At 48.5% G+C, this 20,362-nt stretch overlaps 1 protein-coding gene across 2 annotated transcripts in view; it reads right to left on the bottom strand.

Annotated features, from left to right (window-relative positions):
• The window catches only part of LOC128702307 (DE-cadherin-like), a 236,108-nt gene that overhangs the window by 83,437 nt on the left and 132,309 nt on the right, over positions 1-20,362 (bottom strand). The window lies entirely within an intron of this gene.

The raw sequence follows: 20,362 nt of genomic DNA, 5'->3' as shown, positions 1-20,362 counted from the left end.
TCAAGGATCACAACAGTGCCACGATCACAAGTGCAAAGAAAATGATACGATAGATAATGAGAACGTTCAAAACAAGAGATGCCAAGCCACTGATGATCCTTTTCAAATCACTTGTTCTCTCTAGGCTGGAATACTGCTGTACATTAACATCTCCATTCAAAGTAGGTGAAATTGCAGATCTAGAGAGTGTACAGAGAACCTTTACTGCACATAAATGTTCTATCAAACACCTCAACTACTGGAAACTCTTGGCAGGCTGTGCAAAGTACCCCAATGAAATAAAAGTAGGGGCACCATTGGTACACTAAGAGAAAACACCAAAAGTGTCGGGGCCCAAGACTGTTCAACAGCCTCCCACCAACCATAAGGGGCATTACCAATAGACAGACCCCTGGTTGTCTTCAATAGGGAGTTGGAGAGTTACCTAAAGTTGGTGCCGAATCAGCCGGGCTGTGGTTCGTACGTTGGACTACGTGAGGCCAGCAGTAACAGCCTGGTTGATCAGGCCTTAATCCACCGGGAGGCCTGATCGTGGACCGGGCCGCGGGGGCGTTGATCCCCGTAATATCCTCCAGGTAGACTCCATGTAGATATGCCTTGTGTTCATAGATTTGATAAAGGGATCTTCCAGGTTTTGAAGGATATCTTGCGATTGTGTTACTGTCTTGGTGTCTTGAGAACCCATGTCCTCTCTTCCACCACCACCACACCGTGTCCTCTCTTCCACCACCACCACACCGTATCACTACCACCAACACACCGTGTCCTCTCTTCCACCACCACACCGTATCACTACCACCAACACACCGTGTCCTCTCTTCCACCACCACACCGTATCACTACCACCAACACACCGTGTCCTCTCTTCCATCACCACACCGTATCACTACCACCAACACACCGTGTCCTCTCTTCCATCACCACACCGTATCACTACCACCAACACACCGTGTCCTCTCTTCCACCACCACACCGTATCACTACCACCAACACACCGTGTCCTCTCTTCCACCACCACACCGTATCACTACCACCAACACACCGTGTCCTCTCTTCCACCACCACACCGTATCACTACCACCAACACACCGTGTCCTCTCTTCCATCACCACACCGTATCACTACCACCAACACACCGTGTCCTCTCTTCCATCACCACACCGTATCACTACCACCAACACACCGTGTCCTCTCTTCCACCACCACACCGTATCACTACCACCAACACACCGTGTCCTCTCTTCCATCACCACACCGTATCACTACCACCAACACACCGTGTCCTCTCTTCCACCACCACACCGTATCACTACCACCAACACACCGTGTCCTCTCTTCCATCACCACACCGTATCACTACCACCAACACACCGTGTCCTCTCTTCCATCACCACACCGTATCACTACCACCAACACACCGTGTCCTCTCTTCCACCACCACACCGTATCACTACCACCAACACACCGTGTCCTCTCTTCCATCACCACACCGTATCACTACCACCAACACACCGTGTCCTCTCTTCCACCACCACACCGTATCACTACCACCAACACACCGTGTCCTCTCTTCCATCACCACACCGTATCACTACCACCAACACACCGTGTCCTCTCTTCCATCACCACACCGTATCACTACCACCAACACACCGTGTCCTCTCTTCCACCACCACACCGTATCACTACCACCAACACACCGTGTCCTCTCTTCCATCACCACACCGTATCACTACCACCAACACACCGTGTCCTCTCTTCCACCACCACACCGTATCACTACCACCAACACACCATGTCCTCTCTTCCACCACCACACCGTATCACTACCACCAACACACCATGTCCTCTCTTCCACCACCACACCATATCACTCCCACCAACACACCGTGTCCTCTCTTCCACCACCACACCGTATTACTCCCACCAACACACCGTGTCCTCTCTTCCATCACCACACCGTATCACTACCACCAACACACCGTGTCCTCTCTTCCACCACCACACCGTATCACTACCACCAACACACCGTGTCCTCTCTTCCACCACCACACCGTATTACTCCCACCAACACACCGTGTCCTCTCTTCCACCACCACACCGTATTACTCCCACCAACACACCGTGTCCTCTCTTCCACCACCACACCGTATCACTCCCACCAACACACCGTGTCCTCTCTTCCATCACCACACCGTATCACTCCCACCAACACACTGTCTCCGCCTCCCACCAATACACTGTCTTCCCCCTCCCACCAACACACAGTCACCCCCCTCCCACCAACACACAGTCTCCCCCTCCCACCAACACAGTCTCCCCCTCCCACCAACACACAGTCACCCCCCTCCCACCAACACACAGTCTCCCCCTCCTACCAACACACTGTCTTCCCCTCCCACCAACACACAGTCTCCCCCTCCCACCAACACACAGTCTCCCCCTCCCACCAACACACAGTCACCCCCCTCCCACCAACACACAGTCTCCCCCTCCCACCAACACAGTCTCCCCCTCCCACCAACACACAGTCACCCCCCTCCCACCAACACACAGTCTCCCCCTCCTACCAACACACTGTCTTCCCCTCCCACCAACACACAGTCTCCCCCTCCTACCAACACACTGTCTTCCCCCTCCCACCAACACACAGTCTCCCCCTCCCACCAACACACAGTCTCCCCCTCCCACCAACACACAGTCTTCCCCCTCCCACCAACACACAGTCTTCCCCCTCCCACCAACACACAGTCTCCCCCTCCCACCAACACACAGTCTTTTCCCTCCCACCAACACACAGTCTTCCCCCTCCCACCAACACACAGTCTCCCCCTCCAACCAACACAGTCTTCCCCCTCCCACCAACACACAGTCTTTTCCCTCCCACCAACACACAGTCTCCCCCTCCCACCAACACACAGTCTTTTCCCTCCCACCAACACAGTCTTCCCCCTCCCACCAACACACAGTCTTCCCCCTCCCACCAACACACAGTCTGCCCCTCCCACCAACACACAGTCACCCCCTCCCACCAACACACAGTCTCCCCCTCCTATCAACACACTGTCTTCCCCCTCCCACCAACACACAGTCTCCCCCTCCCACCAACACACAGTCTCCCCCTCCCACCAAAACACAGTCTTCCCCCTCCCACCAACACACATTCTTCCCCCTCCCACCAACACACAGTCTCCCCCTCCCACCAACACACAGTCTTTTCCCTCCCACCAACACACAGTCTTCCCCCTCCCACCAACACACAGTCACCCCCTCCCACCAACACACAGTCTCCCCCTCCTACCAACACACTGTCTTCCCCCTCCCACCAACACACAGTCTCCCCCTCCCACCAACACACAGTCTCCCCCTCCCACCAACACACAGTCTTCCCCCTCCCACCAACACACAGTCTTCCCCCTCCCACCAACACACAGTCTCCCCCTCCCACCAGCACACAGTCTTTTCCCTCCCACCAACACACAGTCTTCCCCCTCCCACCAACACACAGTCTCCCCCTCCCACCAACACACTGTCTTCCCCCTCCCACCAACACACTGTCTTCCCCCTCCCACCAACACACAGTCTTCCCCCTCCCACCAACACACAGTCTTCCCCCTCCCACCAACACACAGTCTCCCCCTCCCACCAACACACAGTCTTCCCCCTCCCACCAACACACAGTCTTCCCCCTCCCACCAACACACAGTCTTCCCCCTCCCACCAACACACAGTCTCCCCCTCCCACCAACACACAGTCTTCCCCCTCCCACCAACACACAGTCTCCCCCTCCCACCAACACACAGTCTTCCCCCTCCCACCAACACACAGTCTTCCCCCTCCTACCAACACACTGTCTTCCCCCTCCCACCAACACACAGTCTCCCCCTCCCACCAACACACTGTCTTCCCCCTCCCACCAACACACAGTCTTCCCCCTCCCACCAACACACAGACTTCCCCCTCCAACCAACACACAGTCTCCCCCTCCCACCAACACACAGTCTTCCCCCTCCCACCAACACACAGTCTTCCCCCTCCCACCAACACACAGTCTTCCCCCTCCTACCAACACACTGTCTTCCCCCTCCCACCAACACACAGTCTCCCCCTCCCACCAACACACAGTCTTCCCCCTCCCACCAACACACAGTCTTCCCCCACCCACCAACACACAGTCTCCCCCACCCACCAACACACAGTCTTCCCCCTCCCACCAACACACAGTCTTCCCCCTCCCACCAACACACAGTCTTCCCCCTCCCACCAACACACAGTCTCCCCCTCCCACCAACACACAGTCTTCCCCCTCCCACCAACACACAGTCTCCCCCTCCCACCAACACACATTCTTCCCCCTCCCACCCACACACAGTCTTCCCCCTCCTACCAACACACTGTCTTCCCCCTCCCACCAACACACAGTCTCCCCCTCCCACCAACACACTGTCTTCCCCCTCCCACCAACACACAGTCTTCCCCCTCCCACCAACACACAGTCTTCCCCCTCCCACCAACACACAGTCTCCCCCTCCCACCAACACACAGTCTTCCCCCTCCCACCAACACACAGTCTTCCCCCTCCTACCAACACACTGTCTTCCCCCTCCCACCAACACACAGTCTTCCCCCTCCCACCAACACACAGTCTACCCCCACCCACCAACACACAGTCTTCCCCCTCCCACCAACCCACAGTCTTCCCCCTCCCACCAACACACAGTCTTCCCCCTCCTACCAACACACTGTCTTCCCCCTCCCACCAACACACAGTCTTCCCCCTCCCACCAACACACAGTCTCCCCCTCCCACCAACACACAGTCTTCCCCCTCCTACCAACACACTGTCTTCCCCCTCCCACCAACACACAGTCTTCCCCCTCCCACCAACACATTACAAACGTCAATATATTTCCGTTGTTATTGATAATTCAGCAATAAATAAAAGGGCAAAACTTGGTGTAAAATCCGTCACCAGAATCACGTTGATCATTGGTGCAGCCAGGGGAAAAAACTGAGCTGGATCTCAAATATCGACCTTGTGGATAGTCTCAGTAAAGCTTATTTTAGCTTTGCCGTTGGCGGGCCACCCAACACCTGTCTTTAATAGGACCCGGAACTACATTGGATAAAAGGTCGATAATTCCAGGTTGTGCCCCGGCTAGGCTGCCGAGCAAGGGAAAGTGTTTATCGTGTTTGATCAGACTGTTGTGACTAGCAATGAGCCACAACTCGCAACGTTACGACCACTAATGAGGTATTTTCTGAGCTATAAACAGTTTAATTTTCTCTCCCTGATTTTAGAATTCAGTGTATCTTGGTGTCTACCTGGTGGACCAGGCTTGGTCCACCAGGCTTGGTCCACCAGGCTGTTGGTGCTCGTGTTTCCATGACATCTCCTCCTATCCACAAGGATATCTCACTATCCAATATAATTTGTTGGGGTCTTCAAATCTCTCCTATATCTCACCATCTGTCATCTTCCATGGTGGGAGTGGAGGGTGGGGAGAGAGCCTTCTGCTTCTTCTGTCTTTGGCTCTTATAGAAAGAATAAAAAGGGACAATATTGCCACTGGAATAATACACAAATAACCCGTACACAGGAGAGAGGAGCTTATGACGACGTTTCGGTCCGACTTGGACCATTTACAAGTCGGATCGAAACGTGCTAGACAATGGACTATTAGTTCCAATTTTGGTAAATGTTCTTCTGAATAGATAGCCTCGGTGTGAACATATCTTCTGCTGTCGTCTTTCCAATGTTGTCTCCTCTCTCTCTCTCTCTCTCTCTCTCTCTCTCTCTCTCTCTCTCTCTCTCTCTCTCTCTCTCTCCGCCTGCTCCTTCCTCCCAGCCTCTCACTCAAGCCGTCTCTCGTTTGTTTACACTTCGACAACAGCCACGACGGGTCTGTGGATTGTGGCAGACGTGTCCTGGCTCGATGACTGTTTGTCTTCTCTGCTTGCCTGCCTGCCTGCTTGCCTGCTTGCCTGCCTGCCTGCTTACCTGCCTGCCTGCTTGCCTGCCTGCCTGCCTGCCTGCTTGCCTGCCTGCTTGCCTGCCTGCTTGCCTGTCTGTCTGCCTGCTTGCTGGTCTGCCTGCTTGCCTGCCTGCTTGCCTGTCTGCCTGCCTGCTTGCCTGCCTGCCTGCCTGCTTGCCTGCCTGCTTGCCTGCCTGCCTGCCTGCTTGCCTGCTTGCCTGCCTGCCTGCTTACCTGCCTGCCTGCTTGCCTGCCTGCCTGCCTGCCTGCCTGCCTGCCTGCCTGCTTGCCTGCCTGCCTGCCTGCTTGCCTGCCTGCTTGCCTGTCTGTCTGCCTGCTTGCTGGTCTGCCTTTCTGCCACCCTACATGCATGCCTTACACACCTTGATTATCCAGACAATTAAAGAGCACTCAGCAGATAGCCTTGGTGTGAACTCCAGAGTCTTCTGGTATCTGTCTCTCTCATGTACTCCCAGGTATATGTCTGCCTCTCTGCTCTGTGACTGCCTTGTTTGTCTGCCTGGCTGCCATTCGTCTGTCTGCCTGCCGAATATCTGTCTGCCAGATTGCCTTTACGCTCCGGCGTGTGTTTGCATGAGTTGACGTAAGATTCATCACCGAACCGATTTTGCTGTCGACCAGTTCTGTTGTTCCTGGTCTCTTGCTGCTGTCGACCAGCTCTGTTGGTCCCTGGTCTCTTGCTGCTGTCGACCAGCTCTGTTGGTCCCTGGTCTCTTGCTGCTGTCGACCAGCTCTGTTGGTCCCTGGTCTCTTGCTGCTGTCGACCAGCTCTGTTGGTCCCTGGTCTCTTGCTGCTGTCGACCAGCTCTGTTGGTCCCTGGTCTCTTGCTGCTGTCGACCAGCTCTGTTGGCCCCTGGTCTCTTGCTGCTGTCGACCAGCTCTGTTGGTCCCTGGTCTCTTGCTGCTGTCGACCAGCTCTATTGATTCCTGGTCTCTTTCGTCCGGTCATACCTGTTCTTAAAACTGTTGTTAAGTTTACCTCTATTATTTCCTTGTTGTTCTAATATTATTGCTAAATCTTTGTTTCTTCTATGTTTTCAGCTTTCATCTGTGTCCCGTTTTTCTTCCTGTTTCTCGCACTTCTGTGTATCCGTCCTGTCAATTCCGTGACTATTATTCTGTCTTATTCTGGGTTCGGTCACTGACTGTTTGTTCAGGTATTTCTATGTCCATTTGCCTGCATTTCCGCTTGTATAGTTGCTTGCATGTGTGCTTATCTATATCCCTGCTTGCTAACTTGCTTGCCTGCTTACCCGTTTCCTGTTTTTCACACTGCCAATTGGCACTCAGGCAAGGCCCACCCACTGTCTGCTTGCTGCGTAATCAATGCTCTCTGCTATCTCTGCTCTCTTTATCGTCCCTTTGCACTCTTTATCATGCTTCTAATCTCATTAGATCTTCTCCATGCATGCAATATCATTCTTGTAACTTTCCTTTTCTACCTTGCTCATGCATGCTTTATCATCCTTGTAATCTTATTCTGCCGTCCCCACGCATGATATATTATGCCTGTAGACTTATACTATCGTTCCCTCGAATGATGTATCATGTTCGAAACTTTACTCTATCGTCATCTATATGTTAAACCCTGTAGGCAAGCTCCTTCTTAGATATTACAGATGCTGTAGCTTCTCTCTCTCTCTCTCTCTCTCTCTCTCTCTCTCACACACACACACACATTCTCTCTCTCTCTCTCTACGCCCTACTTCATTCTTACTGCAGTATCTTGCAAATTAATTCCCAGAAAGTCTGGGCCCGGTTCACGTCAGTGCTCCAACCTCGACTCTCGCTCATATTTGGCTCCTCTCTGGTTCCTCTCTGGATCTTCTCTGCTGCCAAACTTCTCGTTACTCACCTTCCTCTCTTGGAGAGATCCTCTCTGCTACCCGACATCTCGTTGCTTTCAGCTTCCGTCTCTCTAACATCTCGGTGCTTGCTAAATCGTCTCAGACCTCATTCTCCTTAGTTACGGGCGACTGCTTCCAGCTCAAGATTCGGTTCCACCCTCAACAAGATTAAGTCTCCTCTCTCTACTGATGCTTCCCAGCATTTATATTTATATTTCTCGTTTTCTTTTTAAGCTAGATTATGAATATTAGCTGCTAGTAGATACAGGATTGAGTAACATCCCTAAGGGACTTGACTAGGATTCTCTCGTGAAGGATTTTCCTTATTTTCTGATAGCTTAATGTGTTCACCCTTTAATATCTGAAGTGTAAGCTCTGTTCTCGATTCTTTTGACCTCTTTGGAAACCTCTGTGACTTCTTTAGCTCCTTTGATGACTTCAGTGATCTCAAGAGCTGGCCTGGAGTTACTACAAACAGTCAAAATTCCCATCAATATATGCTGAGGTTCTCGTTTCATCCGGTGTCCGTGAATCGTTCCTTGCTTTTCTCCCCAGCCCTGCCCATCAAGAGAATTTGATGCAACTGACTCACTCGCCGTGGGTTCAACCCTCACCCGTTCCCTGGTTTGTTTACAATCGTGTTATTACGATTTCGTGAGTCAAGATTATTTCGTGTTATGCACCATAGTTGTGGCATCTTCCTTGTGACGTCTGTCATCTTGGAACACTGGTCTGGGTCTTGTGTGTTACATGTGTCATCTTGGAACACTTGTCTGGGTCTTGTGTGTTACATGTGTCATCTTGGAACACTGGTCTGGGTCTTGACTGAAGACCCGTCAGGGTCTTACTTCCCATCTTACAACCCCTCACCCCCACCCTCAACAACCCCACCCACACTTCCTAACCCCCACCCTCAACATCCCTCCCACAGCCCCTCACCCCCAGCACCTAATGACGTCTCTCCACACTCCACTTCTTGGACCATAATTATTGATCATAGTTACTACAGCGGCCACAAGCTGTGAATATTACATGTTGTCATGAAGTGCTAGGTCTGGAGTGCCAAGTCTGAAGTGCCAGGTCTGGAGTGCCAGATCTAAAGTGCCAGGTCTGGAGTGCCAGGTCTGGAGTGCCAAGTCTGAAGTGCCAGGTCTGGAGTGCCAGGTCTGAAGTGCCAGGTCTGAAGTGCCAGGTCTGGAGTGCCAGGTCTGAAGTGCCAGGTCTGGAGTGCCAGGTCTGGAGTGCAAGATCTAGAGTACCAGGTCTGGAGTGCCAGGTCTGGAGTGCCAGGTATGGAGTGCCAGGTCTGGAGTGCCAGGTCTGGAGTGCAAGATCTGCAGTACCAGGTCTGGAGTGCCAGGTCCGGAGTGCCAGGTCTGGAGTGCCAAGTCTGGAGTGCCAGGTCTGAAGTGCCAGGTCTGGAGTGCCAGGTCTGAAGTGCCAGGTCTGGAGTGCCAGGTCTGGAGTGCAAGATCTGGAGTACCAGGTCTGGAGTGCCAGGTCTGGAGTGCCAGGTCTGGAGTGCCAGGTCTGGAGTGCCAGGTCTGGAGTGCCAGGTCTGGAGTGCCAGGTTTGAAGTGCCAGGTCTGGAGTGCCAGGTCTGGAGTGCCAGGTCTGGAGTGCCAGGTCTGGAGTGCCAGGTCTGGAGTGCCAGTGAAGTCAATGAACTCTGACGAACTTGAAGAAAAAAAAGAACCAGGGGGAGACATGATCATGACGTACCAAATCTAAAAACGAATCATCTGGGCAGTTAGGGATAGACTGTACCTATAATTAAGGAGTAAATTTAAAGATACATAGCAGCTATGTGGCTGTTAGGAAGTGTTTTTTTAGTCTAGGAATCTCAGAGATGCGTGCTGATAACCCTAGAGGAGAAACGTCAGAGTACACGAACCAGTCACACAGACTTTATCTCAGTGCTGTAGCCACTGGCGCATTTACCATCTCCTTTTCATTCTCCTCCTCCTCTTCCTTCTCCTCCTCCTCCTCTTCTTTCTCCTCCTCCTTTTCCTTCTCCTCCTCCTCCTCTTCTTTCTCCTCCTCCTTTTCCTTCTCCTCCTCCTCTTCCTTCTCCTCCTCCTCCTCTTCTCTCTCCTCCTTTTCCTTCTCCTCCTCCTCTTCCTTCTCCTCCTCCTCCTCTTCTTTCTCCTCCTCCTTTTCCTTCTCCTCCTCCTCTTCCTTCTCCTCCTCTTCCTTCTCCTCCTCCTCTTCCTTCTCCTCCTCTTCCTTCTCCTCCTCCTCTATCTTCTCCTTCTCCTCTTCCTTCTCCTCCTCCTCTTCCTTCTCCTCCTCTTCCTTCTCCTCCTCCTCTATCTTCTCCATCTCCTCTTCCTTCTCCTCCTCCTTCTCCTCTTCCTCCTCCTCCTCCTCCTCCTACTCCTCCTTACACATAATATTAGCAGTTCGTGGCTTCTGTGAATCTAGGTCATTATGTTCAAGCAATATAACGAAGGTAAATTAATAGACCAAGTAGATGGGAAGGAAAGAACCCCGCGGGGAGACAAGGTCCCCGCGGGGAGACAAGGTCCCCGCGGGGAGACAAGGTCCCCGCGGGGAGACAAGGTCCCCGCGGGGAGACAAGAAGGTCTCCGCGGGGAGACAAGAAGGTCTCGGGGGAGACAAGAAGGTCTCAGGGGGAGACAAGAAGGTCTCCGCGGGGAGACAAGAAGGTCTCCGCGGGGAGACAAGAAGGTCTCCGTGGGGAGACAAGAAGGTCTCCGTGGGGAGACAAAGCTGGAAAGTGGGAAAGAAAGGGATAGAAGGGAGGCAGACTCCTTCTGGGGAGACTAAGGAGGAAGGAAAGAGAGGACCCTGCGGGGAGACGAGACAGAAATAGAGGGAGAGAAGGAGGGAGGGATGAGGGGAGAGGGAGAAGGGGAGAGAGGGAGGGAGTGGGGTTCTGATAAGACGTCAAGGACTGAAGGGGGAAGACAGGAGACGTCACTTTGCGTTTTCCCCTCGACTGAAGTCTTGTGCTGTGGATAAAATACGAAGGATGTCAGCGGTGGCCGAGGGATGTCAAGCCGACGCCCAAGTCTCTTACACCTCGCGTCTCTTATCTCTCCTCAACACACTCCAGCATCACCACTCAACATACTCCAGCAACACCACTCAACACACTACAGCATCACCACACAACACACTCCAACATCACCACACAACACACTCCAGCATCACCACTCAACACACTCCAGCATCACCACTCAACACACTCCAGCATCACCACACAACACACTCCAGCATCACCACTCAACACACTCCAGCATCACCACTCAACACACTCCAGCATCACCACACAACACACTCCAGCATCACCAAACAACACACTCCAGCATCACCACAAAACACACTCCAACATCACCACACAACACACTCCAGCATCACCACTCAACACACTCCAGCATCACCACTCAACACACTCCAGCATCACCACACAACACACTCCAGCATCACCACTCAACACACTCCAGCATCACCACTCAACACACTCCAGCATCACCACACAACACACTCCAGCATCACCAAACAACACACTCCAGCATCACCACACAACACACTCCAGCATCACCACACAACACACTCCAGCATCACCACTCAATGCACTCCAGCATCACCCCACAACACACTCCAGCATCACCACACAACACATTCCAGTATCACCACACAACACACTCCAGTATCACCACTCAACACACTCCAGTATCACCACACAACACACTCCAACATCACCACACAACACACTCCAGCATCACCACTCAACACACTCCAGCATCACCACTCAACACAAGGGTGATGGACTGATTACATCGTCTTCACATCTCTACTGCTCCTGCCTACTTTCTGTACTCGACTGAAGAAGCCTACTGTGTAGGCGAAACGTTTCGGAATAAAGTTGCCTAAATGTTGCCTATGTGTCTTATCTACCAACAACAATGTTAACACCAGTAACGGTGTTAACACCAACAACGGTGTTAACACCAACAACGGTGTTAACACCAACAACGGTGTTAACACCAACAACAATGCTAACACCAGTAACGATGTTAACACCAGTAACGGTGTTAACACCAACAACGGTGTTAACACCAACAACGGTGTTAACACCAACAACAATGCTAACACCAACAACAATGTTAACACCAGTAACGGTGTTAACACCAACAACGGTATTAACACCAACAACAATGTTAACACCAATAACGGTGTTAACACCAACAACGGTGTTAACACCAACAACGGTATTAACACCAACAATAATGTTAACACCAACAACAATGTTAACACCAATAACGGTGTTAACACCAACAACGGTGTTAATATCAACAACAATGTTAACACTAGGAACAATGTTAACAACAATGTTAACACCAACAACAACGTTAACAACAATGTTAACACTAACAGCAAAGTTAACACCAACAACAATGTTAACAACAATGTTAACACCGGCAACAATGTTAACAAAGTTACCACCAACAACAATGTTAACACCAACAACAATGTTAACACTAACAACAAAGTTAACACCAACAACAATGTTAACAACAATGTTAACGCGAACAACAATGTTAACAACAAAGTTAACACCAACAACAATGTTAACACCAACAACAAAACACCAACAACAATGTTAACACCAACAACAAAGTTAACACCAACAACAATGTTAACACCAACAACAATGTTAACACCAACAACAAAGTTAACACCAACAACAATGTTAACACCAACAACAAAGTTAACACCAACAACAATGTTAACACCAACAACAAAGTTAACACCAACAACAATGTTAACAACAACAACAAAGTTAACACCAACAACAAAGTTAACACCAACAACAAAGTTAACACCAACAACAAAGTTAACACCAACAACAAAGTTAACACCAACAACAATGTTAACACCAACAACAAAGTTAACACCAACAACAAAGTTAACACCAACAACAATGTTAACAACAACAACAAAGTTAACACCTCTTATTTTAATTTGTAAACCTCTGGGTTTACAAACCTCTGGGTTTAATAAATCTATGTAGCCTCACTTAAAACCAAGAAAATAATGCTGTGCTAAACTCTCATCAAAATAAAACACATCTGTAACACTTATGAATGTTTAGTGACGAAACGTACCGCCCGCGCTGCAGGCTTCCTCAGTCCAATACAGCAAGGACTGATAACCGGAGATGATTGTACTTTGGATGATTGTACTTTGGATGATTGTACTTTGGATGATTGTACTTTGGATGATTGTACTTTGGATGATTGTACTTTGGATGATTGTACTTTGGATGATTGTACTTTGGATGATTGTACTTTGGATGATTGTACTTTGGATGATTGTACTTTGGATGATTGTACTTTGGATGATTGTACTTTGGATGATTGTACTTTGGATGATTGTACTTTGGATGATTGTACTTTGGATGATTGTACCTCACGGAGATGATTGTACTTCACGTCACCGTGAAGGAATACACGGTGACGTGGAAGAAATAGTTTAAATAGCCTCACGAATATCGCCTCATGAATATTGCATCACGAATATGGCTTTTACGAATATTGCCTCACGAATATCGTCTCACGAATATTGCCTTACGAACATGGCTTTACGAATATTGCCTCACGAATATCGTCTCACGATCATCGACTCACGAATATTGCCTTACGAATATAGCTTTACGAATATTTCCTTACGAATATAGCTCCACGAATATTGCCTTACGAATATAGCTTTGCGAATATTGCCTTTCGAATATCGCTTTACGAACATTGTCTTACAAATATAGATTTACGAATATTTCCTTACGAATATCACTTTACGAATATTGCCTTATGAATATAGATTTACGAATATTGCTTTACGAATATCGCTTTACGAATATCGCATCTCCTACATGACCTCATGTAAATCACTTCACGTAAATCTTCTCGTGTAAATCGCCTCATGTAAATCACCTCACATATTTCCCGTCACTAAATCGCTATACGTAAATCTCCTCATGTAAATCCCCTCACAACACATCACCTCACGTATTTGGACTCACTAAATCGCTGTACGTAAATCTCCTCATGTAAATCCCCTCACAACACATCACCTCGCGTATTTGGACTCACTAAATCGCTGTACGTAAATCTCATGTAAATCCCCTCACAACACATCACCTCACGTATTTGGACTCACTAAATCGCTATACGTAAATCTCCTCATGTAAATCCCCTCACAACACATCACCTCACGTATTTGGACTCACTAAATCGCTGTACGTAAATCGCCTTGAGTAAATCCTCAGGTAAACTGATTTTCTCATTACGTATTTTTTTCCATTTGTATTATAGAGGTGTGTGGGAGCTTTGTGAGGCATACGACCATTATCCAAGCTGATCCTAGGCTAATGTATATGCAAATTAAGCTAAGACCTTCACTGCTACTGTTATCTTGTGGAAATAAACCTTGATGGCAGGTGCCTTGATATTGGACGAGGGCTCTCGATCCGTGGAATTGAAGCTACACACAGACACAGATAGATAGGTAGACAGATAGACACATACACACACGAGGCCAGGAGTTGTGACTCGACCCCTGTATTCACATATAGGTGAGTACACACACACACTCACACACACACACACACACACACACACACACACACACACACACACACACACACACACACACACACACACACACACACACACACACACACACACACACACACACACACACACACACACACACACACACACACACACACACACACACACACACACACACACACATGAGCGACAGAGACATGCAACACGTGGGGTATCTTCATTTTAAGACATTTCGCCAGTGGCGTCATCAAGTCACGTTTCGCTCTATATAGAGCAGACTCCGTCAAACCCCTTCACTCATTCACATCCTCCCACAGACCCCGAGTCGCTCACATGACCACGAGAAACAGCCAGTAGCCAGGCAAGATAATTATATGTCTGGCACTGGCGTTATATTGCACAAGACGAGCGTTGTGTAAAATGTTGAAGGTACTGCAGTTACCCCTGACAGTTAGTGGACACTGTGTCATCCTGTGTTCGCTGTTCAGGCCTAGATGGCTCTCAGGCGCACCAGATCTTTTCTTAATGTCCAGCGGGATGAAAGTGCTGGAAGATAGTATGATACCTGGATCAGTGAGACAGATAGATAGATAGATAGATAGAGAGAGAGAGAGAGAGAGAGAGAGAGAGAGAGAGAGAGAGAGAGAGAGAGAGAGAGAGAGAGAGAAGTATATTTTAGTTGCTATCTTCTGATAGGAACTGTCTACTTCTATTTAGATCGAGTACTGTCTTGTATGATCTAGATGTCTGAGGCAAAGGACAGTAAAGCAAAAGGCTCTCTACCTCACATCCTCCACTTCCTCCAGCCACTGCCGGCATAAAAAGGAAAGACAGTACTACCACCACTACTACTACTACTACTACTACTAATAATAATAATAATAATAATAATAATAATAATAACGTTTTTCTTCTCCAGTATGCAGGCAGTGTAGTTTGCATGCAGCAAAATATAGTCAGTCTTGCAAACGTGATCGAAAATTTACGGAAGAGATGAAAGTGAATGGAAGACAAGAATTACAAGTATCATTGCTTATTAAAACGATTCCCACAGTAACTTCTGGTATTATTCTCCTGTCACTGACGGAGCTGTGTGCACCAGTAGTAACAGGTAACATCACCAGCGGTTCAGTTACCTGTTACTACTAGTAACAGGTAACATCACCGGTGGTTCTGTTACCTGTTACTACTAATAACAGGTAACATCACCAGTGGTTCAGTTACCTGTTACTACTAGTAACAGGTAACATCACCGGTGGCTCTGTTACCTGTTACTACTAATAACAGGTAACATCACCAGTGGTTCAGTTACCTGTTACTACTAGTAACAGGTAACATCACCGGTGGCTCTGTTACCTGTTACTACTAATAACAGGTAACATCACCAGTGGTTCAGTTACCTGTTACTACTAGTAACAGGTAACATCACCGGTGGTTCTGTTACCTGTTACTACTAATAACAGGTAACATCACCAGTGGTTCAGTTACCTGTTACTACTAGTAACAGGTAACATCACCGGTGGTTCTGTTACCTGTTACTACTAATAACAGGTAACATCACCAGTGGTTCAGTTACCTGTTACTACTAGTAACAGGTAACATCACCGGTGGCTCTGTTACCTGTTACTACTAATAACAGGTAACGTCACCAGTGGTTCTGTTACACAAATAACCCGCACATAGAAGAGAGGAGCTTACGGCGACGTTTCGGTCCGACTTGGACCAGTGTGACTTTGTAAATGGTCCAAGTCGGACCGAAACGTCGTCGTAAGCTCCTCTCTTCTATGTGCGGGTTATTTGTGTTCTGTTACCTATTACTACTAGTAACAGGTAACATCACCAGTGGCTCAGTTACCCGTTACTACTAGTAACAGGTAACATCACCAGTGGCTCAGTTACCCGTTACTACTAGTAACAGGTAACATCACCAGTGGCTCAGTTACCCGTTACTACTAGTAACAGGTAACATCACCAGTGGCTCAGTTACCCGTTACTACTAGTAACAGGTAACATCACCAGTGGCTCAGTTACCCGTTACTACTAGTAACAGGTAACATCACCAGTGGCATCAGTGGCTCAGTTACCCGTTACCCGTTCACTACCCGTAGTAACATCACCAGTGGTAACATAGTAACACCAGTGGCTCAGTTACCCGTTACTACTAGTAACAGGTAACATCACCAGTGGCTCAGTTACCCGTTACTACTAGTAACAGGTAACAGCTATACTTACATCCCTGCTATAAGTACCACAACCACCACTAATCTACATTTACCACTACTGTTATTAATTTGGTTGCCCCATTGGCAGATGTTCGACTTACTGCAGCTGCTAAACAAACACCAGGGACTCTTTGATTTCAGTTTGCTCCAGCGTAGTATCCAGTTGAATCCCATAACTACAAAGTGCTTGTCCAGCTGTTTCTTTGAGGACTCTCTTGTCCTTGCGTCTATAACTACGGTTTGTAATTTGTTTTATTCAGCTATAATGTTTTTTTTGTATTAAATTAACACACGTTCGTTTTGTATCTTCTGCCTTGAATTTTCAATTCAATGCTTCGAGAATCTGACCCATTTTGGACTTTAAATAGGCAAGTTGCTGAAATCAGCTACTGATCAGCCAGGCTGTGGTTCCTGCATTGGTTGATAGCCTGGTTGATAAGGCTATCAATCAGGAAGTCTAGTCTGGGACCGGGTAGGTGGGAAGTTGGGGGCTCTGGGAGTCGGTTATCCCAGTAATCGTTGTCAGGTAAATCCATATGGGTCACACAGTGATCATCAAGGACCCGGAAGAAATCCCGTGTGTAAAGAGCAAGTATTGAGTCGTCGCCTGCTAGCTTTGTCGTGGAGGGGACGACAACATTACTCTGGTAAGAGGCAGCAGCAGCAGCAGCGACAAATGATGTGTCCGGGAGCTGGTTCATCCATCACCCACGACGTATTGGCTGTGATGTGTCTTGTCAACACCCAGACCAGGGTGGTAGGGACCAGGACCTTGTCAACACCCAGACCAGGGTGGTAGGGACCAGGACCTTGTCAACACTCAGACCAGGGTGGTGGGGACCAGGACCTTGTCAACACTCAGACCAGGGTGGTAGGGACCAGGATCTTGTCAACACCCAGACCAGGGTGGTAGAGGCCAGGACCTTGTCAACACCCAGACCAGGGTGATAGGGACCAGGACCTTGTCAACACTCAGACCAGGGTGGTAGGGACCAGGATCTTGTCAACACCCAGACCAGGGTGGTAGGGACCAGGACCTTGTGAACACCCAGACCAGGGTGGTAGGGACCAGGACCTTGTGAACACCCAGACCAGGGTGGTAGGGACCAGGACCTTGTGAACACCCAGACCAGGGTGGTAGGGACCAGGACCTTGTCAACACCCAGACCAGGGTAGTAGGGACCAGGACCTTGTCAACACCCAGACCAGGGTGGTAGGGACCAGGATCTTGTCAACACCCAGACCAGGGTGGTAGGATGGATAATGAGAACTTTCAAAACGAGAGATGCCAAGCCCATGATGATCCTTTTCAAATCACTTGTTCTCTCTAGGCTGGAATACTGCTGTACATTAACATCTCCATACAAAGCAGGTGAAATCGCAGATCTAGAGAGTGTACAGAGATCCTTTACTGCACGTATAAGTTCTGTCAAGCACCTTAACTACTGGGAACGCTTGGAAGCACTTGACTTGTACTCGTTGGAATGCAGGAGGGAGAGATATATCATAATCTACACTTGGAAAATCTTGGAAGGAATGGTCCCAAATCTGCACACAGAAATCACTCCCTACGAAAGTAAAAGACTGGGCAGGCGATGCAAAATGCCGCCAATGAAAAGTAGGGGCGCCATTGGTACACTAAGAGAAAACACCATAAGTGTCCGGGGCCCAAAACTGTTCAACAGCCTCCCATCAAGCATTAGGGGAATTGCCAATAAACCCCTGGCTGCCTTCAAGAGAGAGCTGGACAGATACCTAAAGTCAGTGCCGGATCAGCCGGGCTGTGGCTCGTACGTCGGACTGCGTGCGGCCAGCAGTAACAGCCTAGTTGATCAGGCCCTGATCCATCGGGAGGCCTGGTCATGGACCGGGCCGCGGGGGCGTTGATCCCCGGAATAACCTCCAGGTATCCAGGTATCCAGGGACCAGGACCTTGTCAACACCCAGACCAGGGTGATAGGGACCAGGACCTTGTCTTTAGAACTCAAGGTTCAAAAATATTTCTCTTCCTACCCTTATTTTCTTCTAAATTCTACTCATTTTATTCCATTTTAATTCGAACAGCGTCAGTAAAGCCTATTTTCGAAGGTGATGTAATCATTGTTTTGGGCAGTGTAGAGAGAAGTGCCAGGGAACGGAGGTGGTTGATATACCTGTGACCATTTCGAGGGCTTTTCATCCTTTGGAAGGATAGATGATACACGCTTTCTACCCCTCACAACCTCTATCTTCCTTCATTTCCCACATTCTATCCTCATTAGGGGCTCTGGGGAACTCGCTGCAAAGGCACCATCAACACTGATTACACGCGTCAAACCTCGTTCCTTCATTCCATTAACCGTGTCGAGTCACATTCCCTTATTGCATTAAGGGTTCTCACTCCTTAGAGAATAAACTCAAGATATTTTGCGCCAATAAAGGGGATTCAAGCTGTCGTAATTGACGAGTCTGAGGGGGTGACACAATTCAAGGGAATGACTTAATTCTGGACAGCTGTTGAGTCAACTTGATTATCTTCCATTCCATAGGCGCTGTATGACCCTTATGGGTTTAGCGTGTCCCCAGGTGTATAAAGTCAACTCTTGTATAAACCCCCTTTATATAATACACTATTTTGTGTGTAAACACGATTGACAAGTATATCCAAAAGCGCATAGTGTATAGTGTAGAGAAGGACTTCCTAATATCTGTTATTCAATTATCAATAAACTTTTTCAGTCGCATTTGCGAAAAAAATCACTAAATAGGAACTGCATAAGAAATCTGACTGTATATCTGAAGTATACCTGGGGGGGTCTTTCGGGGGCCAACGCCCCCGTGGCCCGGTCCATGTAACAGTACTGATATGACTTACAACTCTGAAGGTTCGAACCAATGAATTCCAACACAAGACACGACAGTGAATATACCCAGCCATACGAACTGACAATTTTTGGGGGGTTTTCAAATTGCCGAGGCGAAGGGTCTTCACCAACTGTCCGTTACGGGCACCACAGGACCTACCCAACACTACCTTAATCTCGGCTAATGGACAAACATCCTTTCTCCATTATCTCAGCTTGGTCTCAAGACTCTTCCTTCGTCACCATTATAATGCCCAAGACACTCCACTAACTACCATTATCATCTGGAAGACCTGTGTGATCCATGTTATTGCTAGATAAAAGAATTATATCAGGCACGTTGAGTTAGGGATGTCAGTTATAGAGACCATGCTGAGTAAGACATAAAAGAATTATGCACAACCACACCGAGCTAGGTATAGAAATTTTAGAAACAATATTGAGTTAGATGTAAGAATTATAGCAACCAGGTTGAGCTGGATTTAAGAATTATAGCAACCAGGTTGAGCTGGATTTAAGAGTTATAGCAACCAGGTTAAGCTGGATTTAAGAATTATAGCAACCAGGTTAAGCTGGATTTAAGAATTATAGCAACCAGGTTGAGCTGAATTTAAGAATTACAGCAACCAGGTTGAGCTGGATTTAAGAATTATAGCAACCAGGTTGAGCTGGATTTAAGAATTATAGCAACCAGGTTGAGCTGGATTTAAGAATTACAGCAACCAGGTTGAGCTGGATTTAAGAATTATAGCAACCAGGTTGAGCTGGATTTAAGAATTATAGCAACCAGGTTAAGATGGATTTAAGAATTATAGCAACCAGGTTAAGCTGGATTTAAGAATTATAGCAACCA

This window comes from Cherax quadricarinatus, chromosome 80 (genome assembly GCF_038502225.1).
Source record: "Cherax quadricarinatus isolate ZL_2023a chromosome 80, ASM3850222v1, whole genome shotgun sequence".
NCBI lineage: Eukaryota > Metazoa > Arthropoda > Malacostraca > Decapoda > Parastacidae > Cherax > Cherax quadricarinatus.
Note: the sequence above shows the minus strand (reverse complement) of the source record. Positions and strands in the feature narration are given on the sequence as shown.